Source organism: Panthera uncia (assembly GCF_023721935.1).
Source record: "Panthera uncia isolate 11264 chromosome B3 unlocalized genomic scaffold, Puncia_PCG_1.0 HiC_scaffold_1, whole genome shotgun sequence".
Classification (NCBI taxonomy): domain Eukaryota; kingdom Metazoa; phylum Chordata; class Mammalia; order Carnivora; family Felidae; genus Panthera; species Panthera uncia.
Window position 1 is genome coordinate 130,842,146 of NW_026057582.1, and position 18,231 is coordinate 130,860,376.

An 18,231-nucleotide genomic window follows, 5' to 3' on the forward strand; every position below is an offset into this window, starting at 1 on the left:
CTAAGACATAAAAATTACTGGCAAAAACAAGAGCCAGATGGAATAGGTTGTACAAAGCAATAGAAATACTGAACTGGATTTCTGAAAGGAGAAGTTGAAAAGGGTCATGTGATGGATAATTTTAACAAAGTCAAAGGGTCAGTTAGGAACTAGAAAAGGAGCAGTGACTGCCCTCCTTCCTTCCAGCTAATGGGAAAACAGATTCCATGGTTTTCCCAGTCATCACGGTGGGTGTGCCCAGGCTGGAGGTTTCCAGACCTCCTGTCTCTGCTCTCTCCAGCCTTGCGAGGACCATGAAATTATTTTCCATACTCTGTTGATAGTCCGTGGCAGAGACCATGATAGCAACATACTTGAAAAAAGAGCAATTGAATAAATGCAAATGTACTAAACGTGTTTAAACGAAGGAAATGGCAATAAAAAATCGAGGCAAAAAATGTTAAGCCTTAGTTACAGCCCCAAACAATTTGCATACTTCCCACCAACCCTCAAATTCAAGTCTTTAAGTGCAAGAAATACATTATGCAGACCTGATAATGAAAACCTATGTTCCTAATTTGCAACCTGCTGGCCGTGTTATGCCAAGTGCATGTTAAACAGGGCAATTCTTCAACCTAATTACATGCACTTTCTCCCCATTCTAATTGTGTTATGAAAATACATCTTTCTATCTCATTCATGCACACCCGGATCACTTTGCATTTTTCCTAAAGCATAGCAGTAAAATAAAACAAAACTGATGAGTTTTTATTTTGCTGTGCACCCAGGAATCCAGAATAGAAGTATAATGGGGATAAGCAAGTCCTTTTTTTAGCCCCCAGGTCAGATGTTGGAATTTCTTAATTGTTTGCAAGATTAGGATTGTAAATACAGCAATAGCAACCTGGCCCGCAAAGATAAATGTCTAAGACAGTGATTCTCCGCCAAGGGTCATTTTGCCGACCTCTCCGAGGAACATTGGACAATGTCTGGTAATGTTTTTTGTTGTCACGATGGGGAGGAGGGGACTGTCATGTAGTGGGTAGAGGCCAGAGATACTAACCAAAATCATGCAATGCTTGTACATGGAAAGTCAAAGAGTTTTATTTGAAAAGATACTGCTTTAGGCAGAGACAATACATATTCCGTGCTCTTGTCTATGGGAGCCATGGCTGATGGCTGAAGCCACAGGTGTACTTGCCACTTGAACTGTAACCCTAGAGGTTATGGTGGTCTCCTCCACTTGGAAGGCTGAGATAAGACCCCACACATGGTTCTGGAGGACAACCAGGCAAGGACAGCTTCGTGAAGTCCACCGACAACAGAAAAAGACACAGAGGTGGATGCAGCAAAGTCTTTAGAGAGCATCAAGGCAATCAAGTTGCTATCTAAAGTTCAAGAGCAGAAAAGTCCAAAGATGGGTGGCAAGGCCAAGGGTCTTGAAAATAATTGAACCAATGTGGAGTGAGGACTGCCTACAGCAATAAAGGTTCCTGGACTACTAGGAGATTATCTATCTATGCGTCCATCATCTGTCCATCCATCCATCTAACTGTCTATCTATCTATCTATCTATCTATCAATCTATTGATCCCATTGCCTTTTGTATCTTTGTTCATTCAAGACCAACTCTTACCAAAAGATGGGGGCTTAGAATTATGCCAATAATTTTTTAACCAAAGAAAAACTAAGCTTTCCTGGTTTATGCCTTTTCATATTGCTGCTGTCTGTGCAGACTACAAAGCTCCATCTCAGTCAGTTGCTAGGAAGCAGAGACACCAAAGCTACAAACAGTATGGTCTCCTTATTCTGGATCAACACTTACTAAATGTTAATGGGATTGCAAATCACCAGAAGATGTTATTAAAACAAAGTAGGTCTGGGGTGAGGCCTGAGATTCTGCATTTCTAACAAATTCCCAGCAGGTTTAGATGCTGTTCTTCTGTAGACCACACTTGGAGAAGCAAGATTCTAGATCTTAATTGACAACTTTTTTTTTTTTAACTTGGAATAGGAAGGACAATTTGGCAACAGAGGGGATACTAATAGACTATTCCCTTCTATTAGGCCACTGCCAGAATGTATAGAAGGTAAGTAATGTGCTTGACAACATGTGCTTGGGGTGTTAAGTAAATATTTTAGGAAGCTAAAATGTGACTTTGCGCAAATATAAAATAAATATGTATCAAAGATTTCCCCCATTAAATAATCAGTAAGATATTACAATTACCCAAGGAAAAATTCACACAATACACACATATATGAGTGCCATCAGAAATGCTGAAATAAATTTACCAATAGATACAGAACTTGTCCATAGTCTCAGGACGATAAGCAACTGTCTTCTACTGCACGAAATTCATTTGCATTAGCAGAACTTTCTACAACCTACAGATTTATAAAATGGCTCAAAGATGTGGGCCCCTCTAGAATCAGATATCATGGAAGTGTGGCTAAACAGAATGCCTAGGAACGTGTGTTTCATCCATTTCAAGGTTTTTTCCACAATTTTTCCCGACAGGTAATGAAAAAGTCCTTCCCACCCTTTAAACTCTAGCATCGTGCACGTGCTCATTTAGCTTCCAGTCATAGCCTAGGTGTTCTTTGTCTTCTGGCTCTATTTCATGTTTTTTGCATTAAAAAAAGAAAACACTTCCTACACACCTTCCTTGCATCAAAGTTAGCTGTGTGTCTGCCCCTCACGAGAAGACAGACACCTTCTTATGCATGCAAACATCCCTCTTCAGACTAGGCATTTCCTGAATGGAACTGAAAAGTGAGTTTTGTGACTATACAAATATGCATTTGTACATCTATATAATACATGTAGACAAATATATATATATATATACACAAATAAATATGTATATTTGTATATATATATATGTGTGTATGTGATTATATTCTATTTTACATATGACTCCTGGTATTTAATAATATTTTCTTCAAATTTTATTCTCCAAAAGGAATTTGAAAAACACACCAGAAATTATAAAACACAATTCTGCTGGAAAAGGCTTTTGAAGATACTTAATTTTAATTTTTATACACAGATTTTTTTAATACAGGTTCAGCTATAGGCAAAATGATCAAAACGTTGAGTGAGGATAAATTTGCTTTGGTTTCCTGCTCAGACTTCATTATCTGAGTTCCCTGAGTTCTTGGAGGCTCAGAGCATCCCAGGCCGGGAGGAAATCAGATAAACTCAGTGGATGTGAGCGTAGGGTGAACTGACTCTTCTACAAGATGACATGACAAAAATATTCCTAACGTTGGTCATTCTTACTCCAAAGTCATGGCAGAATTCCAGGGATGTAGATAGAGGAAGCTTTGAGAGGAGGAGAGTTTATTTTTTTAATTAAGTTCCAAAACTATGTGTGTATGAGCTATCAAGCCGTAAAAAGACATGGAAGAGGGGCGCCTGGGTGGCTCAGTCGGTTGAGCTTCTGACTTCACCTCAGGTCATGAGCTCGCAGTCTGTGAGTTCGAGCCCCGTGTCGGGCTCTGTGCTGACCGCTCAGAGCCTGGAGCCTGCTTTGGATTCTGTGTCTTCCTCTCTTTCTCTGTCCCTCCCCCATTCATGCTCTGTCTCTCTCTCTCTGTCAAAAGTAAATAAACATTAAAAAAAATTTTTTTTAAGACATGGAAGAAACTTAAATGCAAATTACGAAGTGAAAGAAGCCAATCTGAAAAGGCTACATCCTGTATGATTCCAACTCAATGACATTCTGGAAAGGGCAAAATTATGGAGATAGTAAACTATCAGTGGCTGCTGTGGGTTGGTACGAGTGGCAGGGGGCAGGGAGGAGATGAATGGGTAGAGCGCAAAGGATTTTTGGGGCAGTGAAAATACTGTGTGTGATACCAAAATGATGGATACATGTCATTATACATTTGTCCAAACCCATAGAATGTATAACGAGAGTGAAGTGTAAACAGGGTGACTTTGGGTGATTATAATGTATGAGTGTAGGTTCATCAACCATAACAAAGGTACCACTGTGGTGCCATGTTAACAATAAGGCCAGGGGTGGGGGGCTATGCCTGTGTGGGCCCAGGAGTTATGTGGTAGATCTCTGCACCTTCCCCTCAATTTTGTCGTGAAGCCAAAACTATTCTAAAAGTATAAAGTCTTAATAACAATGATAATAATAATAATAACAATAATAATAATAATAATGATAAAACTGAACAAGAACAGCTTCAGGGAAACAAGAACAAAAGTAGGAATCCAAATTCAGAGGCTGGTCTAGCAAGGTGGCTAGAACCAAGGTGTCCTGGATCAGATGTAGAGTTTCTAAGAAGTGTTTGGATTCTCTTTAAATTTAAGCCATCCTCCCTGTGCTATTACAAAATGCCCCCAACCCTATTCCTTTCTCCAGTTCCCTCCCACCTACCCCACTCCATGCTGTCTTCGTGATGGATCTGATCATACCCCAGCTTTGCTTTCGCGTTCCTGGAGGTCTCAAGATGAAGAGAAAACTCTAAGCCGAAGACCTAGATCCTCACTGAGGTCTTCCAGGCTCTTCCAGCCACAGGAGACCAAGGCTCATTCCTATGTAGTCAGTGCTTCCCGGGGCTCCGGTGTCTCTCCATTTCATTTTTCTGGCATTTCTATACCTTGTGCACATTTCCTCCCCTCTCCACCTAGAAAATTCCAGCTTCTTGGTGAGAGACACCTCAAATGTCCGCACTTAGGTTGGTCATCCAGGTTTAGTAAGGGGCTCCTTCCCTTCTGCTCACAGAGTGATTTTCATATTTGTTGTAATTTCTAAATGTGTATGTAAATATTCTGTCTTAGCTGTAACAAATCTGCTGTAACAGATCATCCCAGACTGGGTGGCTTGGGCAATAAACATTTGTTTGTCACAGTTCGGGAAGCCGAAAGTCCTAGATTAAGATGGCAGTATGGTTGGGTTCATGATGAAGGCTTTCCTCCTGGTTTATAGACAGCTGCCTTCTTGCCGTAATCCTCCCATGGTGGAGAGACAGCTAGCTAGCCCTCCAGCCACTTATTATAAAGGCACTAATGTCATTCACAGAAGTTCCGCCCTCATGACCTAATTGTCCCCCAGAGACCCCATCGCCTAATATCATCACATTGGGATTAGGGTTGCAACATACGAATTTGGGGAACATACAAACACTGAGTCCATTGCATGCTTTTATTTTATTTGATCCAATGTATACTTGTCTTTTTTTCTACTGAAAAACTCTAGTATGCCTTAATGGCACATCTGTCTTCTTCACTCTCCCGGTATAGGATTTGACCTATTACTATGCACTCCATAAAAGGGAATGAATCATCAAAGTACAGTTTTTTCCTGGAACTGAGCTCTGTGCTATAGAGGCCACATTGCAGGGAGATGGGGAGGTAAGTTCCTGACCTTAAGTGACTCTCAATATAATAAAGAGGAGGCCAAGAATTACTAATACTGTGGAGTATCTGGGTCTAGAAGCCCTGAAGCCAGTGATTTGGAAATTATTTCAGGTGAGGTGGAAATAAGAATTGAATAAACTTCTTTAGGGTATTGGTTCTCCCATATGATATACTCAGGTTACAGTGAAGTGAAAAAAACAAATGATAAAAGGTAAACACTGAGGAAAAAAAAAAGTTACCTCCAAGGCTGTGTGTGTGTGTGTGTGCGGGCATGCACGTGTGTGTGTGTGTGTGTGTGTGTGTGTGTGTGTGTGTGTCTTATTCATGTCATTGCTACTGGAAACTATTAATTTTAGGCCACTCCTCTCATTTATTATCATTTTTGTCAGGAGTATAATGCTTCGTGTGTTCTGAACACAGTGTTCAAAACCATTGATTCTTTTCAATATTCTTCCGTGTTGGCTTTCCAATTCGCATTGATTTGCCACCTTGTGAGCGTGAAAAGGAGAGTTTTGAAACCGCTCTTTTCACCGAAGAAAGAGGAGCATTAGAGTGTCTATTTCAAGTTAGTAAGGAGCGCATTCACGCTATGTTACCGAGACAACTACCTAGCAATCTAGAGCCAAATAAGTGTGATATGGTGATTTTTAATAAGAAATACATGCTTGGTCTTCCTCCTGTTTCTACCGTGGAACTTCTAAAACACTTGGGATTCCCTGAGTGGTGAGAGAGATCAAGGTGTTTTTTGTCGGGTTCATGAAGTGACTTTGGGGAGGCCCCTAGGTCAGCTAAAGATAGCACCTGGTTGCCAGCAGAAACAACTCTGTGATTGGAGGGTTGGAACCTGCAGAGTCACCCCCTGATCTCCAGAGAAGAGAGAGGGGCTGGAGGTTGAATCAATCACCGGTGATCAATGATTTAAGCCACTGTGCCTTGGTAATGAAGCTCCCATTACAAACCCAAAAGGACAGAGTTGGGAAAGCTTCTGGGTTGGTGAACAGCTGGATGTCTGGGGTGGCGGGCACCCTTGGAGAGGACATGGAAGCTCCTCGCCCTTGCCCCACGCCTTGTCCTATGCATCTCTTCCCTCTGGCTGTTCCTGAGTTATATCCTTTTATAAGAAACCAGTAATCTAGTAAGTAAAATGTTTCGGAGTTCTGTGAGCCGCTCTAGCAAATCAGTCAGAACCCATGGCGGGGGGCGGTCATCGGAAACTCCGATCTGTACCTGGCGCGTCAGAAGCATAATGGCAACCGACACTAGGACTGGTGTCTAAAGAAGGGGGTGGCATCTTACAGGACAGGACTGAGGGAGGAAGTGCCAGAATTGAGTTGAATTGTAGGACACTCAGCCGGTGCTGGGGAGTTGCTTACTGGTGTGGGAAAACCCCCTTCCTGCCCTCCACGTCGGAATTGGTGACCAGAACCTTTAGGAAGTCAGATCCTTACCTCGTACTTTATGTCAGATTTAATTACTGCTGATCCAAATCCAAATGTAAAAATACAAAATCATTGAGATATTAGTGAATTTTTGGTACATTTGGAGCGTGAAAGGCCCAAGGCTGTCCAATGTGGATGAAAAATAAGAATCTTTATGCATATACACGTGGGTAAATTAAAATTCGCTTCGCAAAACTCCACCGTCATGCAAAACGCAGAGTATAGCAAAGCAGGAGAGGCGTATGGGTAGGGCGGTGAGCAAGAAGCCGTATTTGAGAGTGGAAGTGTCACACGGGGAAAGTGAGCCCAAGTGGGGAAACAGAGCACAGAAAAGCTTTTCAAGAAGTTTGGCGGCACAGGGAGAGAAGGAATTAGAGTGGTCTTGGGAAGGAAATGTGGAATCTGGAAGTCTTCTTTTAAAAAGAGAGTCTTAACATTTAAAAGTCAGTTGGGAGTGGGGGGCACCTGGATGGCTCAGTCCATGAAGCATCTGACGCTTGATTTCAGCTCAGGTCATGACCCCAGGGTCGTGGGATGGAGCCCTGCCTTGGGCTCTGCTGACAGAGTGGAGCCTGCTTGAGATTCTCTCTCTCTCTCTCTCTCTCTCTCTCTCTCTCTCTCTCTTAAAAAAAAGTCGGTTGGGGGATTCAGTTGAGAGGCTGAGGGCCACACCACCGTACTTAATGGGACCAACTCTTTGGTCCTCACCTAACCTGACCGGAGCTCTCGACACTGTTTACTCTCTTTCCTTTCGAAAACACTTTCCCTGGTCTCCGGGCACAGCATTCTCTGTATTTCCTTTCATCCTCTGGCTTCTCTTTCTCAGTCACCCTGGCAGGTGCACCCTCCTGCACCTAGCCTACCCGATGCAGTTCCTCCGAGCTGTGACCGGGGTCCCCTCTGTCCTCGTGACCACCCTGCGAGACAAACATAGCCACATCCCTAGCTTCTAGTCCCGTCTAAATTCTGATGATTCACAGACGTCCTTCAGCCAGAGCCTCTTCTCTGAACTTCGCACCATGTATGTAACTAGTCACACAAAATCTCCATTTGGAGGCCTGCCATATGGATCGTATCACGTCCAAATAATGTCCAAAAGCTTTGATTGTCTTTGTACCCTAACCCAGCCCTCATCGCGTGTTATTTCTGTGAATGACCCTTGAACCTAAATCTTAGAGGACAGAAAACTAGGAGCCATTCTTGTTATTTCCATTCCCTTCATTTCCTGACACCCGACTCATTACTATTGATTTCGTTCGCTAAATAATCTGGAAATCTGTACAGACATCTCGATCTACACTGCCAAGAACCTAGTTAAAGCTCTCAGCTACTCTTGCCAAAATAGCTGATAATAATAACAGATATTGTCTCCAAGCCACTGTCCATCTGGCGGCTGGGAGATCTTTAGAGCAATTTCCCACTGCTCTGACAATTATGACAAGATTCTAAAGGTGGCCCTGGACGATTTCCCATTTTTCCATTCTCTTCTTGCTTTGCCCTCTAAGCTGCTCTCCAACCTCAACCACGGTTGCCTTGTTTCAGTTTTTCAGAAGTGCCATATCCCTCCAACTACTCTTTCATGTGCTAGCCCTACCTTAAATTGTTACACGGCTAAAAGCACCATTTAACTTAAAGCGACGTGATGCTGGCGGCTTGTCTTCCCATCCTGCCCTGTTACACGAGGTACACGTGACAGAGCTCCAAGCAAAACAAAAATTGTCCGTTCACAATCGCAAGCTATAGCATCCGCAGGCTGGCCGATGACCTTGACTTCCGCAAAGCTCACTTTTTAGGTTTTAAAGCTTAACATGACGTTGAGAAACAATCCTTGGTTGATTTGATTATCGCTAATCTCTTTCAATGTTTAGAGTAAGCAGAATTCACAAACTTAAAAACTCTTGTTCAACTGGGAATCTGGGGAATACGATCTTATTCCAAAAGACATTTGTTTTAATGTCAGGGTGTGGAGCAGACAGAGCCCAGTGTTGAAGGCCAAGGCCATCTGTGTGTTTTAGTATCCAGAACATGTGTTTGGACACTCACACCCTGACACACACACACTCACGCCCCAGCACAAGGGGAAAACAAGACACCCTGGGTGGCTCCTGTGTCTGGGGATTAAACAGCATGAATCCTTTCTGAATATTAATCTTGGAAGCCACCAGGTGACCCTGCCTTTTTGAAGGTCCTGACGATGATTTAGGGAAAAGGATTTAGTATAATGCTGACGCCTTTGTGACTGTCTCTCTGTTTCTACTCTTTAACTTTGAACCACACCTATAAGAAAGTTATTGAATCTCAAAATCATCAAAAAGGCCTAACTAAGGACCATAGGACATACCTCAGAGTGGTGTTTGCTTTTTTTCTGGTCATTTTTTTCTGTTGTTCGGATTCGGTGAACTTCAGTGAAAAATTCTCAAGTTTAATGATTGTATCTTCTGTCATATGCACTCAACTATTGAACTTTCCGGCAAATTTTTATTTACGTTACTATACTTTTTGGTTCCATAATTTCCATTTCATGCTTTTTTCTAACTCCTCTTTCTGTGATGAGATTTTCTTTTTGTAATTTGTTCTATTTGTGGAGAATTTATAGTTGATTATTGAAGCATCCTTATGATGGCCATTTTAAAACCCTGGCTAAATAATTCTAGCATCTGATTTATCTCTGCGTGGTGTCACTTCATTGCCTTTACTCATTCAAGTTGCATTTTCTGTGGTTCTTGCATGACGAGTACACAAGGTATAATTTTCTCTTATATCCTGGACATTTTTGTCTATTATGTTAAAAGACTAGCAGCCGTCTTCAAATCATTTATTTTAGCTGGCAGTTGCCTGTTTTGGTGTTAGCCTATAGGTCTTGGCCAACTTTGGGGGGCTATGGTTCAGACAGAGGTTTAATTTGTAGACTTTGCTGTATTGTTTTGGTCTATTTGGTTTATCTAGTATTTCTAGGGCTCCCAGCGGTCTCTGCTTGTGATTTTGAGGACTTGAAGGAGATTAGCCCAGGCCAGGCCATTATTGCGATTGGGTCTCTCTTCCACCTAATCTACAGCTTGCTTCTATGCCTCTGGATTGGAGACAGAGTCTTGAATCTGTGCCGACAAATAGGCGTCCAGGCAGGGCTGCTCTTAGTAGATGAGTTCTTCTTGTCAGCTTCACTTACCTACCTCCATATCTCTTAGTGGGTGTGGGAGTGCTGACAATACTGACTCCATCTTTGACATTCCATCTGGCTAATGTCCTCTCTTTTGGCCTCGTGTTCTGAGTCCTTTGGGGATTAATATACATATCTTAGAAATGCCCACCAAGACCAGAAGGTGAGGAGGCTTGCTTCGGCCCTGGGTAAATTTGTTAAAGATAACATACTCTCTCCCCTTCCTGCTGCATAGATGGGGCTACAGGATCTAATTAGTTAGAAAAGGATTTAGTATTTTAGGCGCATGAGAACACTTTGATGTCACTCCAATACCCTTCTGCATGACCCCTTGCTCTATAAACTTGGGGATTAAGGTCCAGACTTTGTGGAGAAGAGTTGCGCAGTTCTGGATCATTGTGTGCCCCACCCCACCCCCCTACCCCCCACCGTCAGTTGGTAACCCTGAATAAAACTGTGTAAACTGTATGGAGTCACCTGCTTTATTTTCAGTCCCAAAGTGCCTCCTCAGTGGGGAGGACAGTTCCTCCTCCCCAACCATCTAACAACGGAGAAGGAGGATCAAATATGTAGATTTCTATTCATCTCCCTTTCTGTTCTTTTCCTTATTAAATGCCCTGTGTACATGTCGATTCACCACTATTGGGATTTTACCCACACCTGTGTGGGAATAACGTGTGGTTTTATATAGTCCCAAGGATTTAGAAACCCTTTAGGTCATTGCTTCCATTAGACGGTCACCTCAGGGTGGTCTTACCCCATCTCAGCTTTCTCCCCAGAAAATAGATTTTGACCTGTTGATGGAAATGCAGAGTCCAGAGAGGTACTTAACCTGAGGTAAATTGCCATAGGCTCTTCCCCTACCTCCCGTTGCCTCCCTCGATTACTTCTCATTTACGTTACCTTTTATACTTTGATTGTCTTATTTATTGTCAGATATGACAGTGACTTTCTGCCACTGGTTTCTTCTTAGCATGAAGTAACCCAAATGGCCAATACCAAAGATTGCCTCTTCCTCCGGGGTCTTTGAGGATGAGTGGAGTTAAGACGCTTTTACTACCATGGATATCTTTGGGGGCATCAGCAGCATATCTCCAAACTAGGGAAGCGATACAATTTTGTTCAGACATTGTTGATGTGTCTGATCAATCCTAATGCTTTTGTGGCTTGTTAAATTGGGAACTACCTGGTGGGACACCTCATGGAACTGTGTATTCTGGAATATCTGGCTTCTCTTTCAATGACTTCAGAGCCAGCATCTCCCAACCTTTCCTTTCTTTGAGTGATACTGATGTATTTTTGTTCAATTTTCAAACCCATCTAAAGCACTGATTTTTAGGTCTTAGAAGAAGGAACATTGTGAGATTTGGCTTCTCTTTGCCCTCCTGAGCCACTAGTTTGTGAATCATATTAGCATTATAAAATTTCATGCTCTCTTTGTGGATCATATCAGGGTTATGATCATTGTATGACAGAGAGATGATGGGGGAAGCTAATGTTTACTACATAAGTCATCTATGGAAGGTTCTAGAATCTGGGTACTTGATAGCCATTATTTTATTGCAATGTCACACAATCTATTTAGCAGGTATTCTTACTGCCATTTTAGGTACAAGGAACTAAAGGCTAAAAGAGACCAACATGTTCACCCTCTACATAGCCAGTGAACAAAAACTCAAACCCATGGCTCTGTGACTTCACATAACTGCTATTTCTATGCACGAGGACCCTCTTGCTGACTTAAGTGCCATGGGCATCTGACAGAAATGAGGCAGGGAAATCAAGTTGAGCATCGCCAATTTTATGAAGATAATATATGTCATCCCTTTCACTCACTAGAGATCATTTAAAGATCATTCAATGTCAAAAGACAGCTTTCTGGTAAAATAATCCAAAGTGAAAAGAAAATAATCCAAAGTGAAAAGGCAGTTTTAATCATCCTATGGATGACAGTTGAAGGAACGAGCAATGAAGGGGACAATTTTTCAAGAAGTTTCTGGCAGGTGGAGCTAGCTTCCTTTGACATCGGTCCACATATTCAGAACAATCGTTGTGAATAGAGATGTTTAGGAAGTCAGGCATAAGGACATTGCCTTCAAGCATTCCTTCCTTGGAGAATAATGGTAAAGATAACAGAGAAGGGTAGGTTGCAAAGTAGAAAATCTATGTGACCAGCCAAAAGCACAGCTCACGTAGGGTAATTTTTCAACCTGGTACCACAGGGCTGTCGCAGTTACAGCTACAGATCCTGGATCTTCTGCTTCGAAAGAAGGTTACACTTTGGCCAAATGGGGTGCTATTAGCACAGAGAATAAAGCTCACTGACTTAAGAGTTTCCATCACGGCTCTGGTCAGGAAAAGTGCTCTTTTCCAGCCACACCTCTTGTTGTATCTCGGTTTGAGGAGAGAAAGTTCTCCATTAGTCACCAAGGCAAGTTGGTGCCCGTGAGCTCTGGTTGTTCTCTCAGTTTGGGTCGTCAGGGTTGCAGTGAAGCCAGACATGGGGAGTGAACCCTAATCCCTCAGAGTCTGGATGGCTGTTCATGGAGAATTTAGTGCTGACTCAACAGATAGGCGCCAACATGTTCCTTGAGGGAGGAAAGAAAAGGAAAAATGGAATCAAGCACTTACAAAAACCTCAGAGCCTTTCTCTATTTGTACAAGAATATATAGGAAATTGACATACATCCAACATATTTCTCCAAACAAACATTATACAGGGTTTCCAAAGTTGAATGCCATTGTAAGAAAATATATTGAGATGTAAAGGACCTGTCTCTGGGTGTCCCGGGATCATGGGCAACTCCATTTTTCCTCGGCATACATATTTTCTGACTTTTCTGCAACGATATTACTTATGGAAGGGGGAAAGAGGGGGACGATAGTGGGAAGAGAATCAGGTAACTTCAAACCTCATTACCTGCTATTCCTCAACTCTACCTTGGTGATCTTGGTGGCTAAAGCTGAACTCCTTTCAATGTATTTACCATGGATCAATCAGATGACAAGACTAAAATTTAAACAAACAAACAAGCAAATGAATAATGATGGGAATGTGCTCTTCCGTTTTGGTACCAGGAAGTAAAACGAGGTCTTTGGCAAATAGGAGATCCTAAATACAAGGAAAGAGTGGGAGAAACCACCCCAGAGAGGACACAGAGGAAGTAGTTAGTGCTTGTCTCACGTATATGTCATACCCATAATGGAGGTTCCGTCCCCTTGTCTGTAACTGGTTCTGGAATGGGTCTCTAAGCCTATTCCGACCTACGAGTCTGGAATCGACCAGCCAGAGGGGGAGGATGACTTCCAGGCTGCCAGAGCAGAGACCTATAAAGAGCTTCATGATATCAGACAAGCCCTGATCAGCCACCCGCCTCCCCTGCTGTACGAAAGAGTGCCTGTCATCATCGTTTGAGCCACCTTGAGGTGTGTGGGTTACTTCCTGCCCAAGGTGCTTTGTGTGAATGAATGCTAACTCAAACTTCCCCTTCTTCACAGTTTTACTAGTACTTGTTTCCTTTTGTAACAATTGGGGCACTGATTCCTACATCTCCGTATTTCGTCCTTACTTTTCTTTTTATTTGTTGCTCTTCTTCAATATGCTGTTCCACTTTCTCATTTTCTTATGTTTGTGCACGTTGTACATTGTAAAAACAATGGGATTTATTGCCTTTAGCTGGAGGATTATGTACATAAAACATATACTAGCATATTAACTTTTTTGGACCAGTCGAGTCCACTGAACGGGAATTTTCATTTATTTGAGGAATCATGTCCCAATCTTGCTCCGGAACAAAAATGGTGGCATGCAATCTAGCTATAAGGGGATGCGTGCACACACACACACGCACACACACACACACACACACAGTTAGTACTTTTTCTGTGTTTTCTTGCCCACTTGAAAATTTTGAATTTTTAAATAAAACACAAATAAAAAACAGAAAAAAACATAAAAAGTGACTTGCATATCCAAATTAATAAATTAATAGCTATTAACATTTTGCCAATTTTGATTTAAAGTGCTTTACATTAAGGAGCGCCTGGATGGCTCAGTTGATCAAGCGTCCACTCTTTTTTTTTTTCTTTTAATGTTTATTCATTTTTGAGAAAGAGAGAGACAGAGTGTGAGAGAAGGAGGGGCAGAGAGAGAGGGAGACGCAGAATCCGAAGCAGGCCCCAGGCTCTGAGCTGTCAGCACAGAGCCCAACGTGGGACTCGAACCCATGAACCGCGAGATCGTGACCTGAACCGAAGTCGGACGTTTAACCGACTGAGGCACCCAGGCACCCCTCGAGCATCCCACTCTTGATTTCAGTCAGGTCATGATCTCAGGGTCGTGGGGTTGAGCCCCGCATCAGGCTCCATGGCGGATATAGAGCCTGCTGAAGATTCTCTTTCTCTCTCTCCCCTCCTCTGCCCCCTCCCCTGCTTGTACTCCCTCTCTCAAATAAAAAATAAAGGGTTTTACATTAAAAAAGAGGAAATTAAGCGTACAGTGGAAGTATATTCCTCCCCAGACCCACTTCTTTATTTTCCTTCCCAGAAGTAAATATAATAAAATATTTCTTACAAACATTTTATTTTATGTATATGCCTCCATGAATAAATTATAGTATCACTTTTTCTTTTTTTATTGATGCATAAAAGATCTTTAATGTGCACACTAATATTCAACCTGCTACGTGTGCTGCACATGTATTATCTTTGTTTATAGCTAGTTTGAAGTTTTATTTGAAGAAGCTTAAAGTTTTATTACAGTGGCTTGCCTTCCTTCCTTCCTTCCTTCTTTCCTTCCTTCCTTCTCTCTCTCTTTCTGTGTTTCTCTCTCTTTCTCTGTAGAGATATCTTTCATTTGCTTTATTAAGCTTATATATATTTTAACTTGTAGCCTGTGTTTGTTTTGTCTTGTCTAAGAATGCCTTTCTTACCGCAAAATCTTATAGACCTACTTTTTTTCTTGCAAACTTTTAGAATTTTAGGGGGGATTTGTTTGCATGTGTGTGTGTATTTATTTCAAATATCTTTTTTAAAAGCCTTTTAACTAGATTTTATTGTTTATTTCTGATTACCAGAATTGTGAGCAGAGGATACAATGTGTGTGAGATTGATACTTTTGTTTATCAAAATGTCCTTTATGGACATCTTTAAAAAAATTTTTTTAATGTTTTATTTTATTTTTGAGACAGACAGAGACAGAGCATGAATGGGGGGAGGGTCAGAGAGAGAGGGAGACACAGAATCTGAGGCAGGCTCCAGGCTCTGAGCTGTCAGCACAGAGCCCCACGCAGGGCTCGAACTCATGACTGTGAGATCATGACCTGAGCCGAAGTCAGAAGCTCAACCAACTGAGCCACCCAGGCGCCCCCATCTTTTTTTTTTTTTAAGCTACACATGGACTTGAATAGAATGTGGTTTCTATTTGGTTGAATGTATATTTATATATAAAAATTATGCGTTTATACATTTATGTATAAATATGCAATGTTATACATTAACATATTTATATATGTGTTATATATTACCTATAAAACACAAGCAACATATTATGTAGATACACACATGTATGTGTGCATGTATATTATAAACTTATATTTAGATCTGTATATGGGCACACAAACAATTGTTAGAGGTGTTTTTCAAATTTTTCGCCGCCTTACTAAATTTTTATCTGCTTTGTCTATCAGTTTCTGAGAGGTGTGAATTGCAATGCACTATGGGAATTGTGGCTCTGTTAATTTCACCACATAATTCGATCGTTGTTTTTGTTTTTTTTTTTTCACTACCTATTTTCAAGTTATATTTTATTTTTTAAATTAATGTATTTTTTAAATGTTTATTTATTTATTCATTTTGAGAGACAGAGAGAGCCAGGGAGCAGGGGAGGGACAGAGAGAGAGAGAGGGAGAGAGAGAATCCTAAGCAGGCTCGTGTATCCGTGTAGAGTCACACACGGGGCTCCATTCCATGAACCACGAGACCATGACCTGAGCCGAAGTCAAGAGTCAGAAGCTTAACCGACTGAGCCAACTTAACCGACAGGCATCCCTCAAGTTATACTTTTTTTTTTTTAATTTTTTTTTAACGTTTATTTATTTTTGAGACAGAGAGAGACAGAGTATGAACAGGGGAGGGGCAGAGAGAGAGGGAGACACAGAATCTGAAATGGGCTCCAGGCTCTGAGCTGTCAGCACAGAGCCCGGCGCGGGGCTCGAACTCATGGACCCTGAGATCATGACCTGAGCCGAAGTCGGACGCTTAACCGACTGAGCCACCCAGGTGCCCCTCAAGTTATACTTTTAAATACACGCAATTTCATGTTTTCTGTATCTCTGGAATGATCACTACTTTTATCTTATGATAAAAACTTAATCCCTGTTTGTACCTTTCAATGCTCTTTACTTCCAATCGATTTTGTTATTCTGATATTTATGACTGTAATTTATCTAACATAATCTAATGCTTAATATAATCCAATTTGTTAATCTGTACCAACTTTGTTTCAAGTTTATTTATTTATTTTTTAGTAATCTTCACACCCAAGTGTGGTTGGAAGTCATGACCCCAAGATCACGGCTCACGTGCTCTTCCGACTGAGATGACCAGAAGCCCCGCCTGCTTTGTTTTGATTAGTGTTTATTTAGTGGACGCTTTTCCTCCGTGATATTTTACACTGTCTATGTTATCTTGCTTTAAGTATGTTTCTTGTCGGCAATTACAGATGTGATTCTGATCTTACCCGTTTTCCGTGTTCATCATTATTTTAGCCCCACCTTGTTTCCCTTCCTCAAAAGCCGTTATTAATTTTTATAATCAAGCAATGCTAATTTATATTTAGCAATTTATCTGGTCATTTTCTCGTGTGCCGTTCGTTTACGTTGAATTTTCTTTTTCCCGAGATTCTATTTCGTTGTCGAAAATGGTCACTATTTTCTTCATCCTACTGCAGGTTCTGTGCTTCTCAGTTGCTAGTTATCAGATCTTCAACTTTTGCATCCTGTAGCGGCCCGTTAAACCTAAATTAGGTTAGCATAGCTAGCAGGCAGTTTTGAATTTGTCCCAGCCAGGGGCCCTATACAGTTCATTAAGACAAGAGCTTTTGTTTTAATATCTTTGGCTTGGGTCACGGTACCATATTAGTAGCCTGAATTCAGAATTCACACCTACTTATGGTGCTGGCCAGGCTGCCTCTTTTTCCACCCTGGGGCTTGGGAGGCAGGCACATTTCTTTGCCAAGGACAGGAGTCCTCACCTTGGGCAGCAGGGAGCCCACCCCCCGTGCCGTTCAGGTCTCTGCCATTCCCTGGTTTCCCCCATGGGACCGTTGGCTTCCATTTCTTTACGTGGTTGACTCTGAGTTGCCTCTCCAATTCTTGTTCTCGGGGATTGCTTCTTGTGGAGAGTTTAAATTCAGGCATACATTTAACAATTTTTAACTTATTCTTTTTTAGCTTTTCCAGCCACTTGAAACGAAGAAGACAATTTCCACTGGCAGCCCCATCTGTCTAACTGACCACAGGTCTCTTTAGCCTCGTCCATATTAGCCCATAACTCTCTCTCTCAGAATCTGCTACTTAATGGGGCTGATCTGAACAGCTCAAGATGGGAGAGACCCTTATAACCCTGCCAACTGTGTATGTGATGTTTCACTTCCCCACTCACTGAAAAGTGGGACATCAAAAATCAGCTATATCCCTGCTCAGTGTCCCTACATGCGACTGGGTCCTTGGGCTACGTGCCCACTATAAGAAGGACTTTAGGCTGCTACTGTGGCACCTTTGGAGATGAGGCCGATATTACCCATGCCCTCCAGGCACTTCCAACCTGAGTGTTTTGGAGTCTGTGAAATACCATGCATGGCTTCCCCGCCTCCTTGCTTCGGTGAATCTCCACATGCACTCCTGTGCCTGGCATTCAAGGACTCTATTTTGCTCCCTTGGGCCACAGGGAACTTCTTATAGTCCTGTGCACTGAATGTTTGTTTCACATGGAGAAACCCTAATGTCCAGTGCGATGGCATTTGGAGGTAATTAAGTCATGAGGGTAAAATCCCCATTGTAGGGTTAATGTCCTAATAGGGAGAGACAGTAGACAGAGCTCGCTTCCTTTCTCTGCTACCCACCAGGTGAGGACACATCCAGGAGGTGATGATGTGCAAACTAGAAACTACCTTTTCTCGAACCCTACCATGCTGGCACCCTTATCTCGGGTTTCCCAGTCTCCAGAATGGTGAGAAACACGTACTTGTTCAAGCCACCAGTCTATGGGGTGCTGGC